Source organism: Halichoerus grypus, chromosome 3, assembly GCF_964656455.1.
Source record: "Halichoerus grypus chromosome 3, mHalGry1.hap1.1, whole genome shotgun sequence".
Lineage (NCBI taxonomy): Eukaryota > Metazoa > Chordata > Mammalia > Carnivora > Phocidae > Halichoerus > Halichoerus grypus.
In genome coordinates, this window is record NC_135714.1 from 4,488,228 (window position 1) to 4,511,785 (window position 23,558).

At 48.2% G+C, this 23,558-nt stretch overlaps 1 long non-coding RNA gene across 2 annotated transcripts; it reads right to left on the bottom strand.

Moving 5' to 3' along the window:
* Positions 1 to 834: 834 nt before the first annotated feature.
* Positions 835 to 11,151, bottom strand: LOC118533020 (uncharacterized). 2 transcript variants are annotated; one of them, XR_013446266.1, is made up of 4 exons: positions 10,704 to 11,151; positions 9,249 to 10,019; positions 2,589 to 2,648; positions 835 to 919 (listed from the first exon to the last, which is right to left on the bottom strand). It is a non-coding gene; the product is annotated as an uncharacterized LOC118533020 (long non-coding RNA). The 2 variants fall into 2 exon arrangements; XR_013446265.1 differs by lacking the exons at positions 835 to 919; positions 2,589 to 2,648 and having other exon boundaries at positions 8,986 to 10,019.
* Positions 11,152 to 23,558: the final 12,407 nt, after the last annotated feature.

Sequence of the window (23,558 nt, forward strand, 5' to 3'; positions counted from 1 at the left end):
CCTCTCCCTCTGCTGCTCCCCCTGCCTGTGCTTGCTTTCTCTCTTTATTTGAGAGAGAGAGAGAGAGAGAGAGAGAGAGAGAGAGAGAGCGAAAGCGAGCATGAGTGTGGGGAGGGGCAGGGAGAGAGGGAGAAGCAGACTCCCACTGAGCAGAGAGTCCGCCCAGGGTCTCCATCCCAGGACCCTGAGATCATGACCTGAGACAAAAGAAGACGCTTTTAATCGACTGAGCCACCCAGGCGCCCCTGGTTTTTTGTCTTTGGAAACTTGGGCCTGGGGTGCCTGGCTGGCTCTGCTGTGATCTCGGGGTCGTGAGTTCATGCCCCACACTGGGCATGGGGCCTACTTAAAAACCAAAACCAAAACCAAAAAAACTTTAGAAACTTGGGCCTGGAGTATCTTCTTCAGTAAGTGGTATTCATTCCCTTTGCACCTCCAAAGCTTCTTCCATATCCCATTTTCACCCTGAACCTATGTCCTATTTTTCTGGATGTCACAGCACCAGACACAAATTTTAGAAAATATAAATCAGCCATCACTACAGCCACTTTTATTAATTAATTAATTAATTAATTAATTTGTCAGAGAGAGACACAGCGAGAGAGGGAACACAAGCAGAGGGAGTGGGAGAGAGAGAAGCAGGCTTCCTGCCGAGCAGTGAGCCCGATGCGGGCTTGATCCCAGGACGCTGGGATCATGACCTGAGCCGAAGGCAGACACTTGACGATTGAGCCATCCAGGTGCCCCAACTACAGCCACTTTTAATATCACTGCCATATGCAAAAATGATGTTCCCCAAAGTTGTACGTTTTACAATCAAGATCACATTGCTATGGCCAGCTGCAGACCACATCACACCACATCGGGGATTCTGGAGGAAAGGGGATCTTTGTTACACAGCAGCAGAGAACCTGGAAACCTGCAGGAAAGTGGAAAAGAGAACGTGTACCTAATGAATTGGATAGTCAAGCTAAGGAGATGTGAAGGCAGTGTTGAAGGTTGCTAGATTCTTCTAGTTGTTCGTAGTAGGATGTAAGAGGAAGAAACAAGTGTTGAATATAAAAGAGCCAGGACTTGCTGGGTTTGCTGTACGTCTCGTTCCCAGCCTCTCTGGATGGCAGACAGGGCTAACATAAAGGAAGGGCTCTGGACAGAGAACAAATCCACGTTGCTGTCAGGAAAACATGGTTTAAAGATGAGACCCAAAGGCATGACTAGAAATGCTCTGTTAAAACCTCAGGAAGATTTATGGTGTTGCCTCATAGAGCCTTTCAAACACACAAAAAGCCTGCTGAGGATCTCAAAGGCATGCCTCATAGATCTTCTCTTGCAAACAGCAGGATCTCTAAGAATCTGAAGGTACTGTCCCTGCAGATATCACTGGAAGCCTGAGGTGGAGAAGGGCTTATCTCAATGAGTTTTGTGGGTGTGGCTTTCATGGGTATATTAATCAATTATGAGTAAATAAGAAGCAGTGTTTCAGAAGAAATCATATCAGTTTGAGTTAAGGGAGGCAGAGACTATACAAAATAAAAAGGGAATCTTGGAACCCCAAATTTCTGCAAGCAAGAAGCCGTCAGAAAAAACGTCTCAGCCGCAATCCCGAGCTACATCTTCCAAAAAAAGGAAAGATAATTCAGAGATTGGGACTGAGAGCCCAGAGGGTGGAGCCAGATTCACAGAGAATTGTTCCCAGGCAGTAAGACTGAGCCCTGATGGAGGAACTGGAAACAGAGCCCAGCTGCATCTCAGAAACTGCTACACGCCGGTGATTGCTATATGCTTCCTGTTCCCCTCTTTTGGGTTGTGTCTGTGGCAGCTGGACGATGCTGGTCCCACCAGGGCATGGTGGGTGTATGGGGCGGATAAAGCATCTCACTAGTGTGCAGGTCTTCGTGTGGAGAAGCAGCACTGAGGAACTGTCCCCGGGGAGCCTCTTCCATCCTTGCATCTGATCTAGATGACAAGACGCTGGCCTCCTGACACAATGCGGTAAGACTTGGGGTTCTTCAGGGAGGAAGAGCCTGAGTGTGGGTTTTCCCAGGGCTGGGGGCGATGTGAACTGTTGTGGCCCGAGGAGGGACTGTTTTCTCTGAAGATGGCCACCACAGTATTTCTAGTCCCATGAGCTCTTCCAGAACCTTGCCGCTTCCCTATCAAGAGGAGGAATCTGTGTCCCCTCTCCTGGAATCTGGGTGGGCCTTTGTGGCCACCTAAGAGGGGATGGCCCAGGTGATGCTATGTGACTCCTGGGACATGCAGCTTTGGAGCCCCAAGGTCTCAAAAAATCCAACTACCCAGAGCCACACCGTGGACGGACCACTGGGAGAGAGCCAAGGAGATGCCCAAGGGGCCTCAGCTTTCCAGTTTTCTGAGCACAGGCACCAGGCATGTGAAGTGAAGGAGCATTCGAGATGACATCAGCCCCAGCCACCCCCCTGACCGCAATTCCACCAGACCCCGAGCCCCAAATGCTGAGCTGAGTCCTCTGAATTCCTGACCTGTTCAGTTTTAGAGTGATCCATTATGGGGCAAGAGATCACCAGAGCAGAGTGCCAGAAGCTGCTGTTTGGTGAAGGCTGACATACCTTCTGCCGCCAAGCTGACATCATCTTCTGTGGCCGTGTGGCAGATCACCTACTGGGCAGCTTGGGAAAAAAAAAACAAAACACCCACTTATTATCTCACACTTTTATTTATTTATTTATTTATTTTTATTATTATTTTTTAATTTTTATTTATTTGACAGAGAGAAAGTGACAGCAAGAGAGGGCACACAAGCAGGGGCAGAGGGAGAGGGAGAAGCAGGCTTCCCGCCAAGCGGGGAGCCTGATGTGGGGCTCGATCCCAGGACCCTGGGATCATGATCCAAGCCGAAGGCAGACGCTTAACGACTGAGCCACCCAGGCGCCCCTATCTCACACTTTTAAAGTCAGAAGTCCAGCATGGCTAGAGTCTCTGCTCATGTCAGCTGGGCTACCTTCCTTTCTAGAGGCCCTGGGGAAGACACCATTCTCAAGCTCCTTCAGGTTGTTGGCAGACTCCCGTTGCTGGGTCTGCAGGACTGGGATCCTGTTTCCTGGACACGTGGCTGCCTCCATCTTAAGCCAGCAACGTGCATAGCATCTTTTTTCTGCTTTGGATTTCTCGGATTTCCTCTCAAGCTCCAGCTCTCTGCTTTGAAGGGGCCATTGGATTACACTGGACCCACCTGGAGAATTACATCTGCAAGGTCCCTTTTGCCTTGTAACGTAACGTGTTTGTGGAAGTAACACCACATGTGGAGGTCATAGGAGTCAAAATTCTGACAAAATCTCTGACAACAAGGGGTGCCTGGGTGGCTCAGTCAGTTAAGCGTCTGCCTTTGGCTCAGGTCATGATCTCAGGGTCCTGGGATCGAGTCCCACATCGGACTCCCTGCTCCGCGGGAAGCCTGCTTCTCCCTCTCCCACTGCCGCTCCCCCTGCTTATGCTCTCTCTCTCTCTCTCTCTCTGTGTCCAATAAATAAATAAAGTCTTAAAAAAAAAATCTCTGACAACGAAAGCTGAACCTGAAGAACCCCAGGCAATTAGGCCTTGGTTTCTCTCTGCCTGACTTGCTGGTGACCTGCCACCGATGTAACTCAAAAGTCATACATCGTGGTGTGTGACCTCGAACAGAGCGATGTAGGCATGAAGCACAGTGTAACTGGGGAAGCCAGTTCTTTCCATAGCCTTGGGACATAAGCCCCTCTGTGCGGACCACCTGCCCTCTCAGAGGGGGTCTTTTAAACACCCATGAGTTCTTTTCAAGCAAATCTGGATAATTAAAAAAGGGGGGGCACCTGGAGGGGCACAGTCGATTAAGTGTCCGATTCTTAATTTCAGCTTACGTCATGATTTCAGGGTCCTGAGATCGAGCCCCGTGTTGGGTTCCACGCTCAGTGGGGAGTCTGCTTGAGATTCTCTCTCCCTCTCCCTCTGCCCCTCTCCCTGCTCACTCTAAATAGGTAAAATCTATTTTTTTTAAAGATTTTATTCATTTATTTGAGAGAGAGAGAGAATGAGAGAGAGCACATGAGAGGGGTTAGGGTCAGAGGGAGAAGCAGACTCCCCGCCGAGCAGGGAGCCCAATGCGGGACTCGATCCAGGGACTCCAGGATCACGACCCGAGCTGAAGGCAGTTGCCCAACCAACTGAGCCACCCAGGCGCCCCGGTAAAATCTATTTTTTTTTTTTAAAAAGCAAATCTGGAGTAACAGCACCTCCATTCTACAAGCCTTATTGAGGCTCCCTTTTCCTCTTCATGTTCATATGTCCACCTGGAACAGACTCGGTGAAGACAAGATGTGCCAGCAACCCAGGGCCTCTGAGTGGTCAACAGACAGCAGGGCTGTCACTCTGGAGATGGACCACATTTACCCACCCCCTGGTTAACCCACAGGAGAAACTGAACAGCAGCTGTCAGGCCTGGGAATTCTGAACTGTGAGTAAGGCACCGGGGATGGGGGAACAGGCCCTGCACAAGGCTCACCGAAGCTGCTGCTGGAGCAGAAAGCAGGAAAATGGCAAATGGCCGATGCAACTGCAGAGCTGGGAGTCTGTTCTCATCTGTGCTTCAGGTCATCGTCCCAGGAAGTCCTGGGGAAGGGGATCATAAGAACAGTGGTGCATAAACCTGTATCATTCCATCATGCATCTCACAGAAAAGTTGGGTGAATCCAGAAGAAGGGAAGGGGGTGCCCCACGAAGGGCTGGCAAAAAGACACAGGGAGCCTAGAGGGTGGTAGAGCCAAGTGTGGGGGTTAGGGGGCACTGCGTCCTAAGGCAGGCCACAGCAGGCAGCCCTCAGCCAGTCTGGAGGTGGCCTGGCACAGGAGCTCAGGACTCTGGTTGGGGAGGGAAGGCGAGGAGGGGAGCTGGGGGGTGGGATTTGGGCTCCCCAGGGAAAGGACAGCAGTGGGATGGCGGTGCTGCACCTTTCTGCTCATCGGCTTGAGAAACCTCAGGAGAATTCTTGGGGCATCCCATGCTACTGATCGGTTACCAGAGGCCACAAAGACCCTCGGTTCCGTGAAGGATGGAAGGAGGTGTTGGAGCAGTGAGCCCAGGGAGCACCACCTCCCTGTATGTGGGCCCCCCAGCACAGGGCACACCTTCATGTCACCCAGCTTAAACAGGGAAGACCCTCCCTTGAACCTGTACCTGTCCACCCCCGTTTTTCAGGAGTTATACGTATGCACTGTTTCCACTTCTTACCGCCTTCAGCCTGGACTTGGTCACACCTCTCGGCTGCGTTGGAGCCCCATGGGCAAGGACTAAAGCCCTCAACAGGCAACACAAGGCCAGTGTGACTGCAGAAAACTCCAGTGGAGGCAGGAGGTGGTCAGACAGCGCAGGGGTGGGAGCACGCAGGGGCGGATGGCCGTGGAAGCTTTGGTGGGTCAAGGGCACGAAGCAGCTATCCTACATGCATCTCCCCTTCTCAGGAACCTGTGCCACCACCCGGCAAGAAGAACCAGCTGATGGATCCCTTTCCCTGCCGCCCGCAGGCAGTCCGACAGCACCCTTTCCCGGCTCGGCCTCCCCGTGACCCTCAAATCCACTTCTGCCCCTTCCCTGACCTAAAGCAGCTCAACCTCTGACCCCGCTCGACTTCTCATCAGAACAGCCAGCGCAACCTGACAACGTGGCGTAGATGTCCTCGCTTGTCGTCCATCTCACCCACTGGAAGGAGGTTATGGGCAAGACATTCACCGCTCTTCTGGTCTGTTCTATTCACCTCCCTCGCCAGTTTTGATGGATTCCTGGGGCCCAAGGGATGGAAAGGGGCCGTGAAAGAGCCAAGAGTATCCTTTTTCTATGAACGGGATGTGGGCTTATAATAAATCACAGGACCTCAGACCTTTTAGGGCCTGTTTCAAAAAGTTTGCTTATTTCCTCTCTGGGCAGTAAAACAGGTTATTAACTCAACAAATATTCTAATCTCTGGAGATAAAGCAGTGAACAAAACAAACCAGGGTTCCCATGGCCACGAAGTTTACATTTTAATGGGACTCACTGACTAGGTTTCCTAAAACACTCTCCCCCCGAAAAAAAATTATAATACTAAATAAATTATTTTATTATTTAAAAAAAAGATTTTACTTATTTTGGAGAGAGAGAACTAGAGGGAGGGGCAGAGAGAGGGAGAATTTCAAGCCAACTCCACGCCCAGTGCGGAGCTCGATGTGGGGCTCCATCTCCTGACCCTGAGATCATGACCTGAGCTGAAACCAAGAGTCGGACACTCAACTGACTGAGCCACTCAGGTGCCCCCAAATCATTTTTATTTTTTGATGGGCAGGTTGGAGGTGCAGAGAGAGAGGGAGAGAGAGAATCCTAAGCAGGCTCCAGAGGAGCCCGATGCGGGGAATATCCCATGATCCCAGGATCATGACCTGAGCCGAAATCAAGAATTGGAAGCCCAACCAGCTGAGCCACCCAGGCACCCGCCCCCTAAATAAATTTTTAAAATAAATGCACTGCTGAGCTGGAAAAAAAGTGTGGAATCCTTAGAGACCTCAAAATAAAAGAAACAGCCCGTAACTCAGGGAATGCGAACATTCAAGCTAGCCTTTGCACTGGAGGCGTCTGCAAACCTTGGTGAGCTTGACCAGGGCAGTCTAGAGCCCGGTGAATTTGGGAGGTGTGGGACTCGTGGCTCAGATCCCCCTTCAGGAATGGAGAACTTATGATCCCAGCTGCTGTGAGAGTTTCCTGGAGATAGCCTGTGCTGACGCTCATGTTTGGACGCTGCCCCAGCATAAGATGCTGCCTCGTTCAACGTCACAATGCTCCTCCTGGGGCACCTGTGTTCAGTGAGTGATCCATGAAGAGGTATGAAGCTTGGTCTTCCACCCAACTGCAGGAGAGCCCTAGAGGACTATCAAACCTTTCCTAGTGATCTCTTGCTGCATAACAAATTTGCACAATACTTAGAAGCTTAAAACAACAAACATTTGTCATGTTATAGCTCCTGTGGATCCTGTTGAGAGCTCTCATGAGGTTGTAGTCAAGCTGTTGGCTGGGCTGCTTCAATCTTACCTGGCCCACGGGAGGAGGGAGGGGGGTATCTGCTTCTAAGATGACTCATGGTTGTTGCCTGGCCTCACTCCCTCACAATATGGGCCTCACAACATGGCGCTAACTTCCCCCAGGATAAGAGAAAGAGACCATGTCCAAGGTGGAATCTGTGGTCTTTTCATAACTTAGACTGACACCCACCCCATGGCCCAGTCCAGCCCATCTCCCATCATTCTAAATAGTTTTACTGAAAACACAGCCAGGCCTACTTGTTTAGGAATTCTCTATGGTTGTTTTGAGCTACAATAGCAAAACTGAGTAGTTAGGACAGAGACCATAGGGCCTAAAACCCTAAGACATATATCACCTGGCCTTTAACAGAAAGTTTGCTGATCCCTGGTCTACTAGAAGATAGCCACGGAAAGTTGCTACCCCCAAAGCTACACAGTAAACATACTATTTTCCTGCTCAAGACCCTCCCATGGATCCTCATTTCTATGCTCATGTAACTTTTTCATCAAACAATTTTAGGGACAAAGGAGCTTAAAACAAAAATTCTGGGGAATGGGACAGACAGAAGTAGCCACTACAAATGACAAGTCTCTGTGGTTCATGGTTTATGAGCCAACCCACCAGACTTGTCCCCAAGGCAGAAACCTACCATACCAGTTCTGAATCCCTGACCTTTTCTCATGCTGTCCCCTATCCCTAGAACACCTTTTCCTCTCTCCTCTGCTTTGGGAGAGTCTCATCCTCTTCCAAGAGCTCAATTCAAGACGCAGCCTTCCAGATGTCTGCACCCCCGCACAGCGGACACGCTCCTCAATGCTTCCTAACGACGTGGCATTTATAGTTGTGGTCTCAAGGCTGAAAACTTTAAATTCATGGGTCAGTCCCTTTTTTTCACACTCCATTTGCAGTAACAGCTAATACATGGGAATTACTACATCAGGCACAGTTATTATTCTATATTTGTTCTATGTTGTGAGTGCTTTCTTTACACACTTAAGTCACATAACACACACGATAGCTTATGCGGCAGGTACTATCAGAATATGTTTTATAGATGTGCCGAGACCTGAAGAGACTTGCAAAAGGTCATAGTCACTTAGCTGTGGACCTGAGATTCAGTTCAGTCCCCACCGTCCACCATCATCATGCACCTCACATGCCTACTGCACCGTGTATTTTTTTTACTCACAAAACATATCGCCTTGTGACATATTTATGTGTCCTTTCTACTTGTCAGAGAGTGAGAGAGAGATCATGAGCGGGGGGGGGGAGGGTAGAGGGAGAAGCAGGCTCCCCACTCAGCAGGGAGCCTGATGCAGGACTTGGATCCCATGACACTGGGATCATGACCTGAGCCGAAGGCAGACACTTAACTGACTGAGCCACCCAGGCGCCCCTTATGTGTCCTTTCTGAAGCATTCCCACGCTAAAATTCAGCTTCGTCAGAGCAGGGACACTATTCTGTTTCATTTCAGGATAGCGGGCATGACACTTGGCATGCTGTATTTCTAGGATTTTGTTACATGTCTTCTCTGCCAGGTCTCCTCTTAACATCCCTACTTCAGGGTCTGGAGCACAGTACGTGAGGATTTTGACCGCAGGTACTTCCAGGCCAGAGCCCAGACCAGCAGATTCTGTGAGAACCTTTCCTGCTGTAGGAATTGTGCGTGTTTAATTCGTCTCTCCAATCCCACTGCAGTGCCTGCTGAGGGATGGCTTGCCTTCCAGGTTGCAGGCTTACTGAGTGCCTAAGGAGCCCCAAGCAGTTTGCTGCATTTGGTGACGATGAAAATGGGGCAGAAACTATAACCCTCAGAAACAGTTTTATTATGTTTCCTGGCAAAGTTAAAGGGCTTGGGTTTGTTTGGACAAACTTACCTATGGGTTTTAGGTCTTAAGCAAATGCTTATTCCATGTGGGGTGTGTGTGTGTGTTTTAAAGATTTTCTTTATTTATTTGAGAAAGCAAGAAAGAGAGAGAATGAACAGGGGGAGGGGCAGAGGGAGAAGCAGGCTCCCCGCTGAGCAGGGAGCCTGATGCTGGGCTCGATCCCAGGACCCTGAGTTCATGACCTGAGCTGAAGGCAGACACTTAACTGGCTGAGCCACTGAGACACCCCTTCATGTGGTGTTTTAACCTCGAATCCCTGTAGGTGTGCTATTCAAATGAGTGTAACCAGACAACTGACGAACCATGACATGGTGCCGTCCCTGTTCACTTCAGGTCTGCAGTTCTTTCCCGAGACCATCAGGGCAGATTCCTCTCCTTCCGGGCCTCAGAGAGCCGCAAATGCACTGGGGAGAGCAGTCAGTAATGCTGACCCTTAAACCAAACCACAAATGAAATATAAGAACACAACCACGTTCCAGCTTTCAAGTCAAATCAGATCTCACCAGGTTGTCCAAACTCTCCCAAGAGTCCACATTATGTGTGCCAAATAATGTGATTTAACTGCAGAGGGAAGCCTTGTTTGTCTCCCAGAGAAATGACAAGTTCCAGCTGCAGACAGAACCATTTCCCAGTCCTCTTCCAGTAGCATCTTCCAACGAAGCAGGTGGGACTCCTTCAGCAACTCTACTCTTGGACAACTGACAGTGTCGTGCTTGGCCCAGAGTTTCCAGCACTGATTAGGTCACATGGGAGACAGTAAAATGCACAGGAACAGCCAAATTTAAAAACACTGAGAAATTCCAAGAATAAAAAATATGACCACCTCATCAATTTATAGGGTAGGCTCAAACTGCCTTGAGAGACTTTCCCAAGTAAAAGCTCCTTCCAGAACGGAATACATTTGGCAACCTGTATCCCTACAGTGGTCACCACACAGAGTACACTGCAGATTTAGTGGTGTATGTAGAAAGAACGTATACAGAGAAACAAAAAGGTGAAAACAAGAGGCTCTCAGGTTTCAGCTTTTCCAGGGTGTCAGCTGACCAGTCACCGAGAGTCTGATGGTGAACCTACTGGACAATTAGGAGAAATTTATTTTCAAGATGCTACCCATGAGAATTATAGGACTCTGGCCCATACCCACTCTGTCCAAATCCTGGCGCTCAGAGGCCTGACCAAACTCTAGTATGGCTTCCAGCATCTTAAGGCTGGGTCCCCAGAACAACCCCAGCCCCCACTGCCCCCCGACCTCCCACTAAAGTGCTGGCAGGGGTAAAGCTCCAAGTTGCTGGGAAAATTTACTGTTTGTTCCAACCAAAACCTAGTGATAGGCAGAGAAGCACCTGAGACCCCTGTTTGGGCAGCTACTTTAGAGAGCTTGCATGTCTAAATCCTCTCTCTGCCCTCTGAAATGTAAATCTTCTACTACCCAAAACTGTCTCCTCAAGGACCATCTTTTTGGCCTCTCACTCCTGGTCTGTGCAGGAGGATAGGGTCTCACTTGGGTGGGTGCCTGGTCCAACTCGCACCTGTGCCCCTGTCATAAGGACAGATGTTTGCTTCTCTGGATACGCTCCAATAAGCAAAACCCGATGGCCTGGTCACCTGGACCACGCCCCTTTTAACCCTTCAGTGCCTTTCCAGCACACCCAAGCCTTTAAAGTCTGCTGCCCTTTGTGGTGGGGGAGTTGAGTTCAGTTCACGCTGGATTCTCTCCCCGATCGCAATAGTTATTACTCAATAAAATCCATCCTTACAGCTTCAGGTAGTGTCCAGCTTTATCTTCGACACCTGTGAGAATCCATTGTCCCGCGGTCAAAAGTGCGATTGTGCATGCAGAATGCCACCTCTTGCAGAAGGGGTCAAGTGAAACGCTCCAAACTGCTGGCAAATTTAGAAACAGTCAATAATGGCCTTCTGTCTCACACTTTAAAATTCTGCTCTGCTCCCCCGTATGCTGCTTCATAGCCTCGGGTTTTCTTTGGTTCAATCCCCTAACCAGTTGGCAGCTCTACGCCACTTATTTTTCTACTACTAACCTGTAAGTTTCATTTTTAAGAAAACCAAATCACTTTTCCCCTCGTCACCAACCAAAGAGCGCGACCCCGTGTCTAACGACGCCCTTCCCCCACCGCCCGACACGCGCCCGCCGCCGTCGTCCGCCTGCGCGTGGAGCTCCGCACACGCGCGCCGCTCGCTCTGGAGCCCGTCCGCAGGCTCGTGACCTCCAGCAGCTTCCGGCCGGCCCGCGGGTGCGCGCGCACGTGCTCGCCCTCGAGGGCGGCGGCGGCGGCGCGCGCGGGGCTCGCGGGGGCTCCGGCGGCGACCTCAGGGCTGCTAGGGTCCCCGCCGCGCGTCCGCGTCCGGCCGACCGCGAGCCCCGGGCGCGGGGCCGAGCTCGGCGGGAGCGCCTCCGTGACGAGCAACGGGCGCGGGAGTTTTGTGTACTTTTTAATAAAACTTTCCAAAACTTCTCGCCTTAACAGAGCCGAAGCCACATCCGACAGGGCCTCCCAGCCGTGCAGCAGCGCTCTGTTTCTTTGCAGCCCCTTTCGCGACAGCCCCGAAGCCCTTTACGGCCGCGGCCCCTGTGGGAACCCCGAGGGGCGCGCGGCGCTCTCGGCCGGTGCCTGGGCTCGCGCGCACGTGTGCAGCCTCGGCTCGGGTCGTGTGTTTTCTCTGCAGAGGCCCTGGGGTTAGCTCTTCGGGGGGCGGCTCTGAACCCAGAGTTGCAGAAGTGGGCTTTCCACACCAGGAAACCCAGGGCTGCAATCAGTTCCTCCCCTCACTTTGTCCCCACGTTTTTTCGGGAGCCTGCCGCCAGGCTTACCGTGCTATTTGGGGGGGATAAGTGGATAACTCTATGTTCCAGGGCTGTGGCCCCCGGATGGACTAAAAGGAAAGATCTGGGGTCTCCTGCCTGCCCAAGTGCCGCAGATTTGGGACTGAGCTTCCCAAGGATCGAATGGAGCCGGTAGTCCCCCTTCTGAACACCCGTTAGGGTGACTGAACGGATTAACTGGGAAAACAGGCGGGAAGGCCCCTTGTAGAACTGATAAAAGCACCAGGCAGCAGCAGGTGGTGGTGGTGGTGCTAGACTGCGTCTCTGGTGGTTGAGGGCAAAGTGCTGGAATTAGATCTGGGGTTTGGACCCTGCTGCCTGGGAGACTTGGGGCAAGTCAGGTAGCGGCCTGAAGATGACTCTCAGGGTGTCGGTGTCCCCACCTGTGCTTAGTGGGGTTGGGCACCAAGACCTCCAGGGAGACGTAGTAGGCACAGTGGCCCCCAAAGATGTCCATATCCTAATCCCTGGAACCTGTGAGTATGTCATGAGTTACATGACTTGTGGGCTGGGAGACTGGACAAATCTAAAGCCTGAAGAGGATCTGCCGTAGGGCTGGTTCTGAGATGCAAGGGGCCTTATTGCAAGAATGAGAAGGAGGCATCTAGGAGCTCAGGGTGGCCCCTGGCGCCAGCATGGAAACAGGGACCTCAGTTCTACAACACGGAAGAACTGGATTCTGCCAACACCAGGAATGAACCTGGAAGTAGTTTCTTCCTAGAGCCTCCTCCTAAGACAGCTGCCTAACAGCTTGATTTTGTTCTTGTCAGACCGGAGCAGAGAAACCTGCGAACTCAGCCTGGACTTCGGACATGCAGGACTGTGATAATTGTGTTGATTTGAGCTGCTAAATTTGTGCTAATTTCTTATAGCATCAGTAGAAAACTAGTGCTGGGGGGAGGGAGGGTCTCATTGGAAGTGGGTCTTAAAATTTAATCCGGGAGCATTTACATGAAGTTAGGAGAAAGTCTGTCCTGAGCCTAGGGATGGGGGAAAGCGGAGAAAGACCCTCCAGCGCTTGCCACAACCTTATTCTCTGAGCTATCTTTTCAGTCATTTTGGAGTTTTTTTCTCTCTCTTTTTCCCCCCCGCCAGGATATGTGCTGCAAATATCTTCTCTCAGTTGAGGCTTGACAATTTTTTTCAAAGTAGACTATGTTTTAGAACAGTTTTAGGTTTACAGAAAAATTGAGAAGATAGTATACAGAGTGTGGGCTTAACTTCCCACTTTGATTAAGGTTCCTTTGATAAATGTAAGATTTTAGTCTAAAAAATATTTTAGGGTCGCCTGGGTGGCTTAATCAGTTAAGCGTCCGACTCTTGGTTTCAGCTCTAGTCATGATCCTGGGGTACTGGGATGGAGCCGCATGATGGGCTCTGCACTCAGCGCAGAGTCTGCTTGTCCCTCTCCCTCCCCCTCTGCTCCACCTTGGGTGCTCTCTCAAATAAATTTTAAAAATATTTAAAAAATATTTTAAATTATGATGAAGTATGCATAACGTGAAAGTTACCATTTTCGCCACTCAAAAGTGGACAGTTTGGTGGCATTGAGCACATTCACACTAGTGTGCAACAGTCACCACCCTGTGTCTCCAGAACGTTTCCTCTTGCAAACAAACTCCGTCTCATTAGACACGAACTCCCTTTCCCCTGCTCTTCAGCCCCTGCCAACCACCATTCTAACTTCCTGTCTCTGTGGATTTGAGTGCTCTAGTTTAAAAAAAATTTTGAGGTGGATTTCATATAATATACAATTAATCACTTTCAAGTGTACAATTCAGGGATGGCTGAGTGGCTCAGTCTGTTAAGCGTCTGCCTTTGGCTCAGGTCATGATCTCAGGGTCCTGGAATTGAGTCCCACATCAGGGTTCTTTGCTCAGTGGGGGGGGGGGTCTGCTTCTCCCTCTGCCTGCCACTCCCCCTGCCTCTCTCTCTCTGACAAATGAATAAATAAATTCTTTAAAGTGTACAATTCAGTGATACTTTGTGTATTCACAATGTTGTACAAGGGCCAGCTCTCTCTAGTTTTAAAACTTTTTCATCACCCCCCAAAAACACCCGTTACCATTTGGTGATCACTCCACATTCCCCCTGCCCTCATCCCATGGCAGCCATCAATCCCCTTTCTGTCTCCATGGATTTGCCTATTCTGGATGTATCACATCATATACACTACTCTGCTTGAGTCACCACAGTGATTACCACAGAATGGGTGATTTAAAACACAGAGATGTGTTTTTTTCCTCACAGTTCTGGAGGCTAGAAGTCCAAGATCAAGGTGTTGGCAGATTTGGTTTCTTCTGGGCCCCTCTCCCTGGCTCACACGAAGATGACCACCTTGTCACACTATGTCCTCACACGGCCTTTTCTCTGCTCAGGAGCATCCCTGGTGTCTCTTCCTCTTCTTATAAGGACACCAGTCATATTGGATTAGAATTCCATCCTTATGACCTCATTTAACCCTTACTACTTCTTTAAAGGCAACTATGATCTAAATGTTGTGTCGTCCCCCTCCCCTGCCAAATTCTTATGTTGAAATCCTAATGCCCAACGTGATGGTGTTAGGAGGTGGGCCTTTGGAAGGGCTTAGGTCATGGGGGTGGACCCCTCTGAATGGGACTAATCTCTTACAAAAGAGATCCCATAGAGCTTCCCAACACATTTGCCTTCACCTTGTGCCCTGTGAGAGCTCAGCAAGAAGTCACCCATTATGAACCAGGAAGAGAGTCCTCACCAGAGTTCAGCCATGCTGGTGCCTTGATCTTGGACTTCCAGCCAATTTTGTTTCTAGAAACCTTGCTAAACTCTACTACTAATGCTGGTGATTTATCTTTAGATTATTTCAAATCCATGAACTGTGAGAAATAAGTTTCTGTTGCTTATAAGCTACCCAGTCTGTGGTATTTTGTTGCAACAGCTACAACGGACTGAGACAAAGGCACTGTTTCCAAATACAGTCGTGTTGGGAGTTAGGACTTCCACATATGAATTTGGGGGACACAATTCAGTCTATAACATCATATAAAAAGAATCATACAGGGACGCCTGGCTGGCTCAGTCAGTAGAGCATGTGACTCTATTTTTTTTTAAATTTTATTTTAGAGAGAGCTTGTGCGCCTGTGCGTGCTCAGGCACACACGAGTGGGGAAAGGGGCAGAGGGGGAGAGAATCCCAGGCAGACTCTGCACCAAGCGCGGAGCCCGACACGGGGCTCCATCTCACGACCCCGAGATCACACCCTGAGCCGAAATCAAGAGTCAGACGCTCGGCGCGCCTGGGTGGCTCAGATGGTTAAGCGTCTGCCTTCGGCTCAGGTCATGATCCCAGGGTCCTGGGATCGAGTCCCGCATCGGGCTCCCTGCTAGGCGGGGAAGCCTGCTTCTCCCTCTGCCTCTCTCTCTCTCTCTCTCTCTGACTCTCATGAATAAATAAATAAAACATTAAAAAAAAAAAAAGAGTCAGACGCTCAACCGACTGAGCCACCCAGGCGCCCGAGTAAAGCATGCAACTCTTGATCTCAGGGTTGTGAGTTTGAGCCTCACATTGGGTATAGAGATTACTAAAAAAAATTAACTTTAAAAAAATTAACAAAAAAGGAATCGTACAAGATGTAGCCTTCTGTGTATGGCTTTTTTCACTTTGTGTAATATTTTCAAGCCTTCATCCAAGTCGTAGCATGCATCAGTACCTCATTCCTTGTTATGGCTGAATACTGTTTCATGAATATATCACAATTTGTTTACCTATTCATCCACTGATGGCCATTTGGGTTGTCTCTACCCTTTAGCTATTATGAGTAATGCTGCTCCAAACGTTCTTGTACAAGTTAATATTTTAGTTTTGATGAAGACAAAGGTTTCCTTTTATGCTTCCCCCCCCCCTTTTATTTTAAGAAATCCTTGGCTACCCTGAGGTCATAAAAATGTTCCTTTATATTCTCTTCTAAAAGACTTAGTGTTTGTTTTTTCATACTTGTGGGTAATCCATCTAGAAATGAAGTTTGAGGCAGGGATCTAATTGCAGTTTTCCCTATGTGTGTACTTAGTTATCCCAGCCCTGCTTACTGAATATTTTATCCATTCCCTCTGGTCTGCAATGTAACATCTGTCAGGTGTCAAGTCACTATATTTGCTCGTGTCTGTATTCTGTTCCATTAGTCTCCATCTCTGGGCTTTTATTGCATTGACTTGATTACTGAATTAGCTTTATAGTAAGTACTGATATCTGGTTAAGTATGACAATCCCCCCCACCTGCTTCTCCTTCTTCAGGAATGTCCTGGCTTTTCTCCTTGTTCTGACTTTCAATTAGTTTTTTAAGTATGACCAAAACAATCAGACCCACCTGATGAGATTTCTTTGGGATTGGATTGACTCATTGGGCCAATCTGGAAAAGAATTAGAATGCCAATTTTGCCAGTCTATTTAGTTGTTCTGTAATGTATTTCAACATAATTTTATAATTTTATGCAGAAAGATTTTCCATATGTTTTGTTGAAATTGTCCCAGTTACCATTTGTACTGGGTTGAATTGTGTCTCCTCCTTCAAATTCATGTGCACTCTTGCCCCTCAGAATGTGATCTTATTGAAAATAGGGTCTTTATGGGGCGCCTGGATGGCTCAGTCGGTTAAGTGTCTGCCTTCAGCTCAGGTCATGATCTCAGGGTCCTGGGATCAAGCCCCAAGTCAGGCTCCCTGCTGAGTGGGGAGTCTGCTTGTCCCTCTTCCTTTGCCCCTCCTTCCTGCTCATGCTCACTCTCTCGCTCTCTCCTAAATAAATAAAATCTTAAAAAAAAAAAAAGAAAATAGGGTCTTTGTAGATGTAATTAGTTAATATGAGACCATACCGGATTAAGGTGGGCCCTAACTCCAATGATAGGTATCCTTATGTGAAGACCATGTGAAGACACAGAGGCACAGGGAAGATGGCCCTGTGACAATGGGGCAGGGATTGAACTGAACCAAGGAACACCAAGGAGTGCCAACAATCACCAGAGGCTGGAAGAGGCAAGGAAAGATTCTTTTCTAGAGACTTAAGGGGGAGCATGACCCTGCCAATACCTTGATTCCTGATTTCTACCCTCTGGAACTGTGAGAGAATGAATTTCTATTGCTTTAAGCCACTCAGTTTGTGGCAATTACAGTATCCCTAAGAAAATAATACACCATTAAAAAATTGTTTTGGTCCTATTATAAATGACACCTTTTATTTTATTATTTTTTTTTGAGAGGTAGTTAGGTTTAATTTTTATTTTTAAAATTCCAGTGTAAATAACATAGTGTTATATTAGTTTCAGGTGTGCAATATAGTGATTCAACAATTCTGTACATTTCTCAGTGCTCATGATGGTAAGTGTGCTCTCAATCCCCTGCATGTAATTCACCCATCCCGCCACCCACTTCCTCTTTGGCAACCACCAGTTTGTTGTCTATAGTTAAGAGGCTGTTTTTTAATCTCCTTTTTCCTTTGTGTGTTTTGTTTCTTCTACATGTGAGAGAAATCACATGCTATTTGTCTTTCTCTGACCGACTTATATCGCTTAATATTATACCCTCTAGGTCCACCCATGTTGTTGCAAATGGCAAGATTTCATTCTATTTTTATGGCCGAGTAATGTTCCATTGAATATATATACCACATCTTCTTTATCCATTCATCTATGGATGGACTAAATGACACCTTTTAGAAAATATATTTTCTCTTCCTGGTGAATAGAAACCCTACTGACTTTCATGTATTGATTTTGTTTCTAGAAAGCTTGCTAAACTCTACTACTAATACTGATGATTTATCTTTAGATTCTTTCAAATATATGATGTTTAAAAAACCATTACTGGAATATAATGGTAATAGCTGTGATCATTTAAGAGACATGCCCACAGGGTGCCTGGGTGGCTCAGTCGGTTAAGCATCTGCCTTCGGCTCAGGTCATGATCCCAGGGTCCTGGGATCATGTCCCGCATCGGGCTCCCTGCTCGGCGGGGAGCCTGCTTCTCCCTCTGCCCCTCTGCCTGTTTGTGCTCTCAGTCACTCTCTCTCTCTCTTAAATAAATAAATAAAATCTTAAAAAAAAGAAAAGAAACATGTCCACAAATTTTTTGCTTCTTCTCTTGTCATGGTTCCACTCCCTGCTGAGTTGTAGACAGAGACTACACTGGGGGAGTTTCCTCACAAGGTCGTCTTTCTTTGTACAAATAAGAAGATCATGAGGAATAATCTCCAGAGCCCTGACTCCCTAGTAGGGTTTGGGATGACTATTCAGATGGGGATTTAACATTATAACGAAGCCGAGGTAACCTTCGGGCACTTCTGGCACTTTCTGATTCATCTGAGCAGGTGTCTTCCACTAATGTGTCTTTTTCTGTTCCAGCAGTCTGTTAGTTTGTTTCCAAAAGCTGAGATTGACAGCTAGGCAGAGGCTTGTACTAGAAGTTTCCTGAGCTTGGGGGTCAGGAGCCATCAGAGGCCACAAGCAGGAGTGCAGGGCTCCCAGCTGCGCCCATTGAGCGCCTCCTGGTCGTGGTCTTCAGGAAGAGCTACTCAGGGAGGCTCTTCCTTGTCTATTATCCTCCCAGGCCACACATGAAACATGCCTTGGACTTTAAGGGCACCCTTCTGGGGGCAAAGCGGAAGGAAGCCCGTTTCCTGCTACTGCAGGTGCGGGGCTCATCTGTTCCTCCGGTTCCTCAACCACAGGATTTAGCACACCCTGCTTGGAATTTCTTTGCCAGTATAATTTCTTCAAAACCCTAGGGTGTTTTCTGTTTACTTTCAGTCGGTTCCAACGTGCATGTAATTACAGCCACAAATCTTGTCAAGACGAGTTTTTTTGTTAACTGGTCTCTGTGCTCTGTCCTTCCCCTGCTCTCTCAACTCACTGGTGCCCATGGGGAACGAGTGGCTTTGATTGGAAGGTGACAGTCAGATCTGGTCTTTGCTGCTTGGGTGGCACCCACTATCTGGGGAAGGACCTTTCAACAACATGCTTGAGAAAGACCTCAGGCTCGTCTCATCTCTAAGATGGCTTCTTCTTTTTTGGCTCTGCCATAGTGGTCATGCCAAGACCATGCCCATCTGCCCTCAGACTACATTCAGGACTAAATTTACCATGCTCATCACCCCTGTCTATCCCGCTGATGAACCAAGTAGAAATCGGCCTGGGGCACTATTCTTAGGACAAGTTTCCCATAATGCTCTCCACCCCCAAGCCCCTCTCCTGGTCCTGTAGGAACCGGTGAACTGTTGCCTGGCTCCCTGCCCTCCACCCCAACCTTGCCTCTTGCTGGACTATTCCCGCATGGTCCTCAGGTCCATGAAGGGAAAGCTGCTGGATTCCCCTTGTTCCTCGTGCCTCAGTCAGGAGTTGGTACCAGCCTTTCCCCTGGCCATCGCTACACCACTGCTCGTCCTGCCTCTTGTCTAAGGTGGCATTCCTTTAGAGTGTGTGCTGCTCATCCGACCACCCTCTCTCCCTCCCCACTGCTATCATTCTCCGCCCCCCCCCCCGTGTTGGATCCCCCTCATTCATTGTACACTTTGGCACCTAGCTCCTGGCCTTCTTTTCCACCCCATGTCCCACCATCATCTTGGATGAGTTCCATGGCCATCCCACATATGGGCTCCCAGACCCCCAGCCTCCTCACATCTGATGAGCTCCTCAACGTCCCTTGGCCACTTATTCCCAAGGGTGACTTGGGGCTTGTTATTGCCCCAAACCTGCTCAATACCTGCTCAGCCCTCTTCCTTTCTGACCACGACCCCGTCCTCCTAGGTGACATTTGCTCTATAGTCACCTGCACCTTTTCTTTTTAACCTCACTGACCCTTCAATTCACTTTAATAGCTACTGTCTCCTGTAGTTCTCCTACTTTTCATTTCCCCACCCATCCCTTTAGTGTATACCATCCATCGCTGTGACAAGTTCTTCGTCAAAACCCTGACCTTTTACTCCTTGTGTCCTTTTTCCCCTCCCTGCTTTCCCCCACTGTCAAAAATGCAGTCCTTGATCAGTTGCATCCTGCTAGGGATCATCACCAACCAGGCTGCAGGAAAGCCCAGGGCTTTGGGAAGTCTCGTTGCAGTTGTCACAGGTGGTAAAGAAACGTTCTTTGAAGAGGCAAAGAATAATATGGGTGAGTTTGGGAATAATGGAATGGAGAATTTTGTGAATCAAGGAGTTTGAAGGGAGGAGGAATGGGGATGCAAACAGGAAAAAGGAACTACAGAGCATTATGGGGATCAGAAAAGAGGAAAATAGAATTGACTAGTGGAAGCCCTCACCTATTTTGGGCAGCACTGAAGCAAGCCCTGGATGGATTTATTTATCTGGCCACAGTGTTAACCAGGTAACAAATCCCCATTTATTTTTGGAAGATGGTGGAAACTTAACCCGCTCCATGTTTATCTGCTGCCGGGAAGTTTCCAGGACCAGGGACTTGAATTTGAGTTCTTTCATCTTGGAGTTGTTTGAGGGCAAAAGCGAACAGTTACAAATGAATGAGAAAGGAGATTGTTGTTTGGAGACAAATGCCCTGAGCAAGTGGGAGGGATGTGAGGACAAATGAGGCTCTAGGCCTAGAGAGAAGGAAGGACAACCCTTTCATCAAACACAAGGAGAGGAAGAAAGGGTGAAAGTATCATCATCAGTCACTTAAGTGTGGCTCACGTCATCATAACAATCCCCAAATCTCAGGGGATTAAAACAACTAAGGTCTTCCTTGTTTGTGCTACGTGTTCATCATAGGTTGGCAGGGAAACTACACTTATCAAAGGAACATAGGCTGATGATCAACCACCATCTTGAATGTTGCTGGTTCCTGTGCCACAGAGAACTCTGGAGGGTTTCCTGTTGGAGGTTTCAGCTTGGATGCGACATGTGCTACTTTCCCTCACAAGTCACTGGCTAGAATTCATCTCTCTCGTTCTCCCTCTCTCCCCCCCCCCCACACCCCCTCACCCATGAGGGGGCTAGGAAGTGCTCTATGATGCACTAACGGCCTCTACAGCGTTTTGTGCCAGGTGAGCTTTAGTTCTAGAAGTCACACAGAATGCCTGTGCTGGAAATAACCTCGGACAAGCCAGTAGCTGCCCAAGATCACACAGAGAGCAGTAGCAGGATGGCTGGGAGCCAGATTTCCTGTTTCCCAGTCTCTCTGTTCCATGGCAGCCAGGACTCTTAAGGTTTTATCTTCAGCAAGGTTAAGAACCCCTTGGAGTGTCCTCCCTTTACTTGGGAGTCAGTAACTTTCCACTTTATTTTTTGCGTAAGCTCTATACCCAATGTGGGGCTTGAATTCATGATCCCAAGATCAAGAGTTGCATGCTCTCCTGACTGAGCCAGCCAGGAACCCCTGGAGTCATTTTTGTTAATCCTTGCCCCCAAGTGTTGATTGTATCCTCAACTATTGTCAGTCCTATCATGTCCACTAGAATTAAACTTGCTTTCTTCCCCGGGGTCATGTCAGCTGATGAAACATCTAGATGCAGAAGCCTCTGTAGGGCTACTTTGTGGTCTTCCCAGCCTGATTCTTACAGATTGTGAACATTTTGCATACTTTGCCTCCATTTCTTATCAGAACTTCTGTTACATAATACTTTGCTTATCTCTTCTCAGATGCCTTTCCAGAGCTTTATGCTCCCACAGCCCCCATTTGATATAGAAGGACACTTGTCACACCTGAAGCACCTGAGCAAAGATGGGTTCCAACTTCAGGGAGGCTGTGCAATGGAGAGAACCTGGCCAAGAACCCCAGCAGGCCTTTCTGCATAGCTGTCCATGACTGGAACTCTGAAGCACAGCCAGGAAAGGGACAGAGAGCCTGGGGCTTATAAAGGACATGTAGATATATAATAAAAAATTCTGGCAACCCTGGTCATACTCAATGATGTGATTATATCCCATAAGACTGCCTCTCAGAATGGATCCTTAGAACAGTCTATGCTTAGAAAATGCAAGAGATTTGATTGCTCCAATTGCTGGCAATCCAGGACAGACTTCAGGAGCTGGGGACATTGGAGTTGGTGGTTTCTTACAAGAAGGAGGAACCAAGTAAGGAGTTACTGAATGTAATTTAGGATGAAAGTTCTCAAACCTCTAAGGATCATCTGACTACTTCACAATTTATAGGACAATAAACGTGTAGCCATTGGAAAAAAATGCAGAGCTAGATGTTTAGACAGGTAAGATTTTTAACCAGTTTCAGGTGGAAAAAAACACAAAGGACATTCACAGGTTATACACTGTGCTACCGTCCATGTAAAAACAGAAAAGAGGGGCGCCTGGGTGGCTCAGTCGTTAAGCGTCTGCCTTCGGCTCAGGTCATGTTCCCAGGGTCCTGGGATCAAGCCCCACATCCGGCTCCCTGCTCAGCGGGAAGCCTGCTTCTCCCTCTCCCTCTGCCCCTGCTTGTGTTCCCACTCTCGCTGTGTCTCTGTCAAATAAATAAAATCTTAAAACAAAAAACCAAAAGAAACCCAAAAAATCCCCAAGGTTGGGGAGAGATATATATATATGTGCTCAAATATGCATATTTGGAAGGGTATATGATACTGCTAAATGGTTGTTTCCCTAGAGGGCAACTGGGAAGACGGGGACAGGAACGGGTCACTTTATCTTAATTTTGTGCATTTGTGTTACTCGTTTTTAAGTCAACAAACCAAATGCAATGTGGTGTCCTGGAACAGTAAAACAGGCATTACTAGAAAACTGGTGAAAGCAAAATAAAGTCTGTAGTCCAGTTAGTATTATACCAATGTTAACTTCCTAGTTTTAGCAAATTACCAAATTTAACTTTTTTGGTGGCTGTTGTTTCCTGGTTCATAATTTCATCCTACCCACTTCTTACCATTAAGGCCCACAGAGAAAATTTGGAACTTCCGGCATTTCCTCACATTGGTCCTTGTGCCTGGATGTCCCTTATTCTCTTCTTGTTCTCAGAAGCTGTACTTCTCTTTCAAAGCCTTCACCAGTTATTTGCTCTGAAATGCTTCTTAACTCTCCCAGAGACAGGATATGTAGCTTTCGACACACATGGCTTCCTACTGTTTTACACTTACCAATTGGGCTTCCCAGCAAGCTGACTTTAAGATGAAAATTACAGTGCAGGTTAAGTTTATGAGGGATTAGGCCCTGTGGAAGGGGAGGTCCTTAAGCCTAGGCAGACCTAGCAAGAGCCTCAGGAGACCCCACAGGGAGCTCACACAGAGATGCCCTTCAAAGCTGTCCCAACTTGCAGTGAGAGGGAAAGAGCCCTTAGTCTCCTAGCCAGTTAGTTACTGGATATGGGCCACCCAGGAAGGGGGCCATGAACTTGGCAAAGGCAGCTCTCTTAAGCAAATGATCTTCTCAAGAGGGCTGACCAGCTGAGGGCTGTCAGCAATACTTTCAGCAGCTGGGGAGTAAGCACTTCATTTCCGAAGGTGCTGGGGAGTGGTGTGGTCCACCACACCGTTGTAATGATGACATCGTTAACATTCCTAATGCGAGGGCTGGAGTAATGTTCCAGTTTTTTAGGTTAGGTGCCTGAAGTACTCTGGCTCGGTTCTCTGAAGGCAATGGCCCAAACCACAGGATTTTGGGAGGCCCCTTCCTACGCTAAGAACCGAGTTTGTCCTTTCCTCGACCGGTTCCTATAGTAGCATGCAGAGATAAATGTTCCCCATGACGAGGCTCACCGAGAGCCTCAAAAACCGTAAGAAATGCATCTTCCATTTGGCAATGACTTTGATTTCATTTTGAGAGAAATAAAATTTTAGTCAATAACTTTTTAGGTC